Genomic DNA, 10,000 nt, shown 5'->3' with positions numbered 1-10,000 from the left:
ATGCTTGTGAACCAATTTCTCATGCCTGGTTGAAAAATGTGATCTGTTACAGCCTTCACTGAAAAGCTCTTGTCGCCATTAAGAATAAAATACAAACAGTGGGAAATGCATTTTAAACTAACTTGACATTTCGTATGCTTCTCCACATACATTCTCAAAAGTAACCGTTACATTTTCCAAGTTTTCTTATATACGGAATAAGGACATCTGAGTACTATATTAATATGAAAAATGATCTTAAAATAACAAGAAGCATTGGCAGGTGATGATTGTTTCTAACATAGTAACAACTTCTCTCTGCTAACCTTTGAATTCACAGAGGGTGGCTGGGGCTTTAGCTCCTGGATATACAATTTCTCTTATTTTATAATGATGATATGTTTTTCCCGATGCAATAATATCAAAATTGTCCCATTTGATGTTGTGTTCAGTTGTTGTGACATGGTCGGTGATAGCTGAATGATGATTTTTACTAGTTAGAGCCTTAAACTGTTCTTGTTTAGTATATAATTTCTACTAGATCGTTGACTTTAAGATCATTTCAGAACACTCAGAAGGTTACCGGTAAATACCTTTTCCTTACAAAGACCACTTGAATTGCTCTTAAATGTCAAAAGTCATATATAAAGCAGGTTGCTGGGACTGTGATGATTTCTACATTGGAGAGACGAAACGAAGATAACATGACAAAAAAACTGAACACTTTAAGGCTCTAAACAGTAAAGATCACCATTCAGCTATCGCCGAGAAAATCACAAGGAATGGACACAACATCAAATGGTGCATGATGCCTAGAGGACCTATGACTAGCACAGAAACGAGAGGAGAGGGAAAGATAACGACAACGACAAAACAGAATACCAGTAATAGCTCATACTTGGTGAAAGAAGTTACTACACAAATTCTTTCCTTGGGCACTAAATTAACTGTTTGTTATTTTTACGCATGCATTATTTGAAATGGATGCAAATTTTTTAACAGTGGCTTAATCAGTTTTTCCTCTAATCAGGAATTATTGTCAACTGGAATTAAATAACAATTATCTGTACTCTTTTGCACATTAAAAAAAGTTGATTTGCTTGTTTGTTTTGCTCTAAAATGTGAGCGAACAAGTACTTTTTAAATCCGTTTGCCCAACTCTTTTCCTATGTGCCTCGACAGTGACAAGAAAATTTGCCCTTATGTTATAAACACGTAATCTCAATGAGTTCTCGTAAAATAAGTGGGAAATTTCACTAGCTTGTGTTTTCAGAAGTTTGTTTTAAAGCACCTAAAGGTAATTTAGTGTTGTAGCGGATGTTAAGTTCGCCCTTTCTTGGTTGCATTAAAGTATTTTGCCGTTTCTTGTTCCAAGCCAAACTGGCTTCGAACAGACAAAGTGGAATAAAGTAGATCAGTAAAACTTTTTTTGACCTTGAACTGACAAATTTTTTTTAATGCTTTCTAATTTTAGCGTTATTCCTATTCGCTGGCTATTGACAGTTGAATCTGGAATGACTTTTTTCCTTTTCCAATGCTGAGGGTGTGTTTGTTTTCTTTTAAAACTCATGCGGTTCAAGAGAAATTCATTACCAAACTGGTGAATTCCAAAGTAAATTTCATTCGAAAAACCGATTTTGCACTCATTGCTTCCTGATTCATGCGATATCGGTTTTAGCGTGAAATTTACCACGGAATAATAATATTATTACGGAAATTTCAGGCAAGACCGTTAGAATATCTCCTATAGATTATATTTATCTAGGTTTGACAGTCAGATATTAAGCAGATTTCAAGTTATTATTTTTTCAAAAATCACATCTAGCAAGCTGTTAATGTATGCAAATTAAACTCTCCAGCAAAGTTAACCACTCTGAATGGAGCTATAATAGGTAGCTTGAATCACTTTGTTTCAAATATCGAAAACAAAAGAAACTTACACACAAATATTAACTGATATTTGCAGAGCAGTTGGAATAGAAGTTGTCGAAAACAACAGCCAATTTTCAGAACATGTAAGCAATCTGTGTGCTCGTAAAATACGAAATTTAGGAACAGAACTCGTAACTCCGCCAAAGCTGACCATGAAACCATTCAAGAGGTTTTAGTTTCAAGCTAGCGGCAATTTCAGGGCGACTTGCTAGCTATTTCTTGGTGCAGAGTAGTTGACAAAATTAATCATACTAAATCTCCTGGAAATTACGGGAAAACCTTTCTGCTACTTGCTAGTTTGATAATCCACAGTACGTTTTTGGTCAAATCGCCACGAAATCGTAGATGAAATAGCGAGGAAAAGTGCTTTAAAAAATCGCATCACTGTACAAAGGAGCCACTTTCTTCTCACAGTAAGAGAAGATTTAACAGGTTAGCATGATATGGGACTCTAGCTTACATTAGGCAAGGTAAGCAGACAATTTGACAAATACAGTTTATTTCCTTGATCCTGAAACATGTGGATTCTGATAGTTCGCAGGCATTTTATTAATTCATCCTACGTAATATAAAGTATCTTTTGCAAACGAACGAAAAGCTTACTTCAGTACAGTCCACACTTTTTGTCAACAATAAGCTCTGCTAAAGTTTTGTTAAATAATGAATCTTTTGCTTTTAGTGAATTGTGGAAACGCTTAATTGTCCACAGCGGCTCCAGCTAATGTGTAAATAATATTGAATTTCCCTTGATGGATATCGTCCAAGCAGTCCAGATCTTCATTGAAATCACAGGCTGTCAATCCCATAGAATTTACCTCACTTACTTGATCGCGTATGGTACTTAAAATGGAAAAATCACGATGGCACCCAAGAAGCCTGTTCTTCGTTTTCTTTTATTTCTAACTCCGCACATCATGACAAACATCTGAAAAATTAAGGGTTTTCTGAATCCTGTTGGCAAAACGGCCATTACATCTATAAAGTTAAAAGAGGTGGCGCATTGACAGTTCTTGCCCCCTTTTCCACGTAAAACCGAGACCCAATTCTCTTTGCTTCAAAACGATTCAAAATCTTCAACATCTTCTGTCATTGTCTTTGTCACACTAGAACTAACAAGAAACATTTTGCTCGAAAATTTGTTACCTGTTAATCATTGTGACTGTGCGGCACCAATCAGATGCCCCTGATCAGACGCCTATTTTCTTTTCAAAAATAGGGGGTCTTCTTGCAAGCCTTCCCTCAGTCTCTTTCCCCAACTCTCGCATGGCCAGTTCACACAAAACTCTTCTGTCGAACAGGAATGCTGGCTACACAGGCTATGCTTAACATTGAAATGTCTAGCTATAAAATTGCTGGCAAGCTAGTTGTCATGCAGAACGAAAGCAGCGAAGTTCAACAATTTCATGCTCACCAAGGGTACAATATTGTGTTTATGTTTGTGCGCGTTTCTGCTGACCGGTTGTTATTGCTTGCAGTGCGAGGAATGCCTGAGGACAACTTGAGCAATATCAGATTTCTTCAATCAGGATGTGTGAATTTGATTGACAGTCAAGCCTCCTTGCAAAGTTTGCACACTTGTAAGTTGAACATGGTTGCATGGGTTGTTGAGTTGACCGTATTTACATGTAATTGTCAAATTTGAAAGTTTGTTGGGTGGTCACGGTAAGGTATGTTACACTGTAAAGGGAAGCTACACTAAAACAACAAATAACCTTAAACCACAGAACATAATGTTAACAATTAAAATTCTTCAAACTTTTTCCATTGAAAGCAGTTTGTATCCAAAATAATTTAATTTCAAAAACTCTTGTTTTCACTTCCAAATTTCATGGGTGCCACAAAATTGTGACGTGTCGTGGTTGATCTATTATACTGACACAAAGAGAATTTGTTTTGGAACAATAGGGCAACCACGACACGTCATAATTATCGCAGATAACGGCCCCAGGAAATTTGAAAGCCAAAGCAAGTGGTTTTGAAATTCATGTTTTTCGAATATAAACCCTTTCATTGGAAAAGGTTTAAACAATGGGCCCTTTGCATGAAACTGTCAAGCTATGCGCTGGGACATCCAAAACAAAGAAAACTCACGCTTGGCTGGTTGACATCTTTTTGTCTTGGAGGCTGTTGGATTCTTTTGTCATCCAGCATGGCGGATTTTGTACCATGTGACAGTATCATGCAAAGAGCCCATTTTAATTGTACACATTATGTTCTGTGGTTTAAAGTTATTTTGTTGTTTTAATGGAGGTTCCCTTTAAGTTCCTCGAAGATCTGTAATGCTCATTTAAAAAATATATTGGTGTGTTTTGGAACTAACCCGGTACTTAACACAATGTATCTCGGTGTTTGGCGATGTCCTCCCATGCACTGGTGTCGATTAGTGCAGATGGCAAGTCTCGCTTGATGACGTCCTTGTAGCGCAGTAGCGGTCGACCCACATGGTGGATGCCCTCCCACAGTTCTCCATAAAGCATTTCTCTTGGCAGGCGGTCGGGCTCCATACGATGTACATGGCCGAGCCATTGAAGGCATCACTGAATGAGCAGTGATGGCATGCTCAGTGAGCAAGCCTGCACTCCAGGTGTTGGTGACTCTGTCCTGCCACCTGATGTGCAGCAGCCAAAGGTGGATTCTGTTGAGTCGCTTCTCTTGTCTGGCACAGGTCATCCATGACTCGCTGCCATAAAGGAGAGTCGACAGGACACAGCTTGGTAGACGCACATCTTGGTCCTTTCGCTCAACAGGTCATTGCCCCACACTCGCTTGTTGAGTTTGGCCATGAGAGCAGCTGCTTTGGCAATCCTGAAGCTGACCTCAGCAAGCAAGTCGAGCTTGACACCGTGGAGCCCAAGTAGGTGAAGGTGTCCACAACCTCCAGCTTTATGTTGTCAATGGAGATGACTGGGGGGGACAGCACCCTGCGCCGGGATGTTCATCTTCCTGAGGCTGATTGTTAACGCAAACTCCTCGCAGGCGTGGGACAGCTTGTCTACGAAATGTTGGAGGCCCTCCTCGCTGTGGGATGTTAAAGAAGCGTTGTCTGCAAACAGCATTTCCCATATGAGCACCATGCAAGCTTTGATTTTGGCACGGAGTCTGGCGATGACGAAGAGTTTGCTGTCTGACCTCGTCCGGACGTAGACATCTTCTGTACAGTCTAGAAAATGCATACTGGACCAGCATCAAGAAGAGAATCCCAAACATGGTTGGAGCAAGGACACAGCCCTGCTTTACTCCACTGCTGACTGGGAAGGCATTGGAGGTAGCCCCATAGAAGAAGACCGCACTCTGCTTGTCCTGGTGAAAGGAGGTGATGATCGCCAGGAGCTTTGGTGAGCAGCCAATCCTTTGGAGGATCTTGAAGAGACCGCTTCTGCTCACCGAGTCAAAAGCTTTGGTGAGGTCCACGAAGGCAAACTTTCGTCGTCTTTTTGCCCCGACTGACTGTTCCTGGGTCTTTGAGGATGGTCGCTATTCATATATATTCATGAGTGGATTATGAAACAGTGACAAAGACACATCTAACCTGTTTGACACAAATCACCAACAGTATGTCCCATGGTATATCAGTGCCCACCCAAAGCTGGTACTTATTTTCTAGACTAACAAAATTATGGTCCCACGGATCTTTGAACGAAAATTGGAAGTGGACCTTCTACCACCACGACTAACTCCATTACCATTACAAATACGCTAGGGATAGGCGCTAAACTCTGGCAAATCAAGATATCCCTTCAGCGAAAAACAGAAAGAACTTTTAATTCCAGAACAGAGGAATACCTTAAAAAATAAGCATTAAAGATCCTTGAGGTATTGTGACTGAACTTAAACTTGGGATAAAAAGCAGGAAGAAATTTGGTATTGTTCAAGTTCTCCTCAGGCATTGCTCGCACTGCGAGCAATAAGAACCGGTCAGCAGAAACGTGCACAAACATAAACACTGTAGACCTTTGAGCATGAAATCATGGAACTTTGCGGCTTTCGTACTGCATGGCAGCTATTTTTGGGCTTACAGACAATGTGGCCTTATTCGCTAAAGAAGCCGGATGTTTCAGATTTAGGGTGTTCTTCCGAGCAAGTTCTCTCCAAAACGAAGTCGGTGATCCCTCATTTTTTTTTACATTTCTGACATCACTAACTCATCATCTTTCAATGGTAAAATTTGCAGAAAAAATCAATGTTAGAAAATTTTCGCGCGAACATCCTTAACGGCTTGCTAGAAGATGTGATTTTTGAAAAATAATAAATGCAAATCTGCTTGATATCCGACTGTCAAACCTAGATAAATATAATAATACTACATGTATCTGAAAGAAAGATAATCGCGAATAAAAAGTACTAAATATCAAAACTTTGTCTAAGGTATACAACTGAAATTGATTGGCCTGCAAGAACTTATGGAGTGCTCGAGGAGGTTTTAGCAGCAAACGATTCATAAAGAGTGAAATATTCACATCCACTCTTAATTTTGATCAAAATTTGAATACCAGGAAGAGACTTTAAAAAAACGTCTCACCAAGGCGTTTGACCTTGTAGATCATGATTTATTGCTATCCAAAATCGACAAATACCATGTCACCAATACATCTCAAGAATGGTTTAAATCATACTTTAGTAATCCAGCACAACGCTGCTGCATTAATGGCTCACTGTCCGATGCACTGGTGCTGGCCCAAGGAGTTCCCCAAGGGTCAATTCTGGGCCCAATACTATTCTCGCTGTACATCAACGACCTCCCAATTGGAATCTACAACTCAAATGTTGACATATGCGCAGATGACACTACCATATGGGAGACTAACAGTGACTTGCTGCTTGCTCAGCATGGTCTTCAAGACAGCCTTGACAGAACTAGTAGATGGCTATCTCTAGGAACTGTACAAAAACTGTTGCACTTTGGTAATCCATCTCTTGATCTATCTTTTTGGGGCACTCTGACTCTTAATCATTGGCTAAGAAATCTATTATACAACGCATTAATTCAGCCGTTAATTGAATATTGTTGCACAGTGTGGGGAAACACCGAAAATGAAAATTTACTTCGATTATTAAGAGCTCAAAAACGTTGTGCCACGCTAATTTTAGATGCTAGGTTTTCTGATAATTCTGTTGAACTTATCAGTAAGCTAGGATGGTTACCTATTGATAACGTCATACGAATGAGAAAGCTTTGGTTAATGCACAAGATTGTTAATGGCTGTTGCCCTCAGTACTTTAAAGATTATATCTCCTATGTTAATGATAAGCATAGACACCATACAAGGGGTATCAACAAATAACAATTTATTCATACCCCTTTTTTGTACCAACTGTGGTCTACGCACTTTTTATGCAAGTGTCAACCGACTATGGAACACATTAGATGTTAGTACTAGAAGTATTACAACCCTAAGGAATTTTAAAAAGTATATAAAAAATAAATACGTAGTCAGTAATTCGAAGGTCAATCATTTTACTATTCATAGACCTTTCTAATAATTTTAGTTCAGTTTAGGAATACTTTGTGAACTTTTTCATTTTATTTTATTTTATCAATATTATTATTAATGAACCACAATGTAAACTACTGAGATTTCAGTAATTGTTATCCAATAAAGTTTTATTATTATTATTATTATTATTATTACTATTATTGTTATTGTTATTGTTATTGTTATTGTTATTATTATTATTCATAAAGAAATTGCGGCAAGGAGTCAGTTATAAACGATGTAGAACCATGAAACCCACACTGGAAAATGGTTTTGGGGTACTTTTATCTGCAAACAACTTTTTATGTAGATGAAAACAAGACGAAAATTTCATGTGTACGGCAAACAAAAAAATGCCCGCTTTCATATACAAACGGCAAGCAGCAGCTGGCAAACGTAGAAGATGGCAGGAAAAACATGGTTACATGTCATATTTTGTGGTAATTGAAAAACGGCCTTGATGATTAGAAACAGAAATGGGATTATCAACTGAGTCGATACGGTAAATTGACCACCGTTAAGAAATCCAACAGCTGACGAAGGGCTAACGCTTGACACGTCAGCTTTCAAATTTCTTTACCACATAAACCCAATTTATAAACCCATTACATTAGAATGTTAGCGAAGCACACTCTTCCCCAGCGTGCCAACCACATGACAAAAATAATGGTGGTGTTACCCCTTGGGTATACTCAACTCAAGCATCCCCATAGCGATCTGTTACTCAACCACAGTACAATAAGAACAAAAATATCTTAAGCTTGCTTTATTGTTTGACGACTGCTTAAAACACGAAAAAACGAATACCATGCAGCTCAGACAGAGCATTCCCTTGCTTGCTTGTTTGTTCCCTTTTGTTTACAGAGTAGAAGAGCTTTTGACTTGTGACTCATTGACAATCTTTATGCCATTTTTGGCTCATTGATGACGTCATCAATGATGTTCAGGGGGTGTGGATTCGATGGTTCTCATTCACTCCACTCCAATTAATCTATTTATTAAACTTCGATTAAATATTTTTCCTGATTAAACAATTTTCCTGTACAACCTATGCTAAGTTTCACGTTTGTCCCAGGGTTGTTACACTGTATACGCCTATCTGCAGAAGGTTCCAGGGGGTAGAGGAAAGGTTCTCTTCAAATTCATTCCGATACTTTTTCGTTCCGTCCTCAAACAACATGTGCCTTTGTGGAGTTGGATAATGAAAAGTCCATATGATACATGTAATCATAAGGGCGATTCTGTGAAAAAAATTAACATGGAATTCATGAAAGCCACGACAAATTGCCAGCATTCGCTTTAGTTCATTTACACCGACTGTTGTCATCGCGAGGAAGAAAATACAGGGAATGGATGTTGTATTATCTACAAACTTAGGTTAGCATCTCATCCTGTTGCATGGTATTGATTTCGTTTAAAAATTAGACTTTCTACATATTTATTTTGGAAACTGTGTTGATTCCACACAAATAGAAGGTCATACAGTGACACCATCAAATTCTAAAATCAAAATCGCGAGGTGTTCTGTATTTTTACTTATCTGAAGTTGAAAATGACCTACAAATCTTTTTACAAGTTACCAGTTCTATGACGTCTTTCATTTAGAAAGTACAGCATTCTGAATTTCGGAATTGTCCCCTTGTGTGACAACATGAACAAAGCTCTTGGTTGAAAAAATTTCTATCCCTATGAATCTTAGCAGTTTCAGCATTTCAAGCACATTAGAGGATGTGTTCATACATATGTATTTCATCGCATGAGCAAAAAGTAAGCGTGTTCATCGCAAAGTAAAGTTCAGATGTTTTCGGTGATCATAATGGTTGCCATATTGGTGCACATGGCGTTTCCAGACAAAACTCTGTGTTAATGTTGTCTGAAACGCTTCAACAAAAAACTCAGAAACGATGTACTGCACAGATCTGAGAATTGGAGAGGTGCTTAACCTTACAGTAATATTTTATTTACAATTATATCTTACAAGATTGAATGCCTGTAAAGGTTTACCCATAGCATTCTAAAACAATATTACTTTTCACTCTTCACGGTAATAAAAAAATTGTTAATGAGATTTTGTCATATCATCTGCATCAAGAGATATTTTAATAACACAAAGTAAAGTTCTCTTGTTGAAGTTGAGTAGTAGCATATTGCTTGAGATAAGAGTAAATAACTACAGTAAAACGTTTTGAATGACAAGTTCATTTATTAAAAATTTCCCTTCAAAGCAACAGTACAGTGCAATCTATTTGATTATCTCATCTCAGTTTACAATGAGATGCAATTTACCCATTGTACTCCTCATGCCCAAAACTCCGAGATTCATTCCACCACAGAAAAAACGCATGGCGAGTGCATAATTTCATGCATTACTTACCATGAGGTAGCTCTAAGGAGCCTGTGCTATTTCTACTTGAGTTCATCAATGAGCTGGTCATAATACATCGCTTGAAAAGGGGAAATGGTCTGTGGTTTAAGCTCAAAACCGCTGAGATAATTTGAAAACTCTTTTTGTTATGATTTTCATTGCTCCAAAATGGGAGTCACACATGCAACTTGTAAATTTAACACTGATGTGAACTGGCTTTAGAAAATGGTAGCAAAAAATATACATCTGG

The 10,000-nt window shown here is 38.2% G+C and overlaps 1 protein-coding gene across 2 annotated transcripts in view; it reads right to left on the bottom strand.

Moving 5' to 3' along the window:
* The window catches only part of LOC138000820 (tyrosine-protein kinase BTK-like), a 173,915-nt gene that overhangs the window by 53,980 nt on the left and 109,935 nt on the right, over positions 1-10,000 (bottom strand). The gene's annotated exons all lie outside the window — the stretch shown is intronic.

The sequence above is a fragment of the Montipora foliosa genome, chromosome 4 (genome assembly GCF_036669935.1).
Source record: "Montipora foliosa isolate CH-2021 chromosome 4, ASM3666993v2, whole genome shotgun sequence".
NCBI lineage: Eukaryota > Metazoa > Cnidaria > Anthozoa > Scleractinia > Acroporidae > Montipora > Montipora foliosa.
The sequence above is the reverse complement of the archived record's forward strand: the minus strand, read 5'-3'. Positions and strand labels throughout refer to the sequence as shown.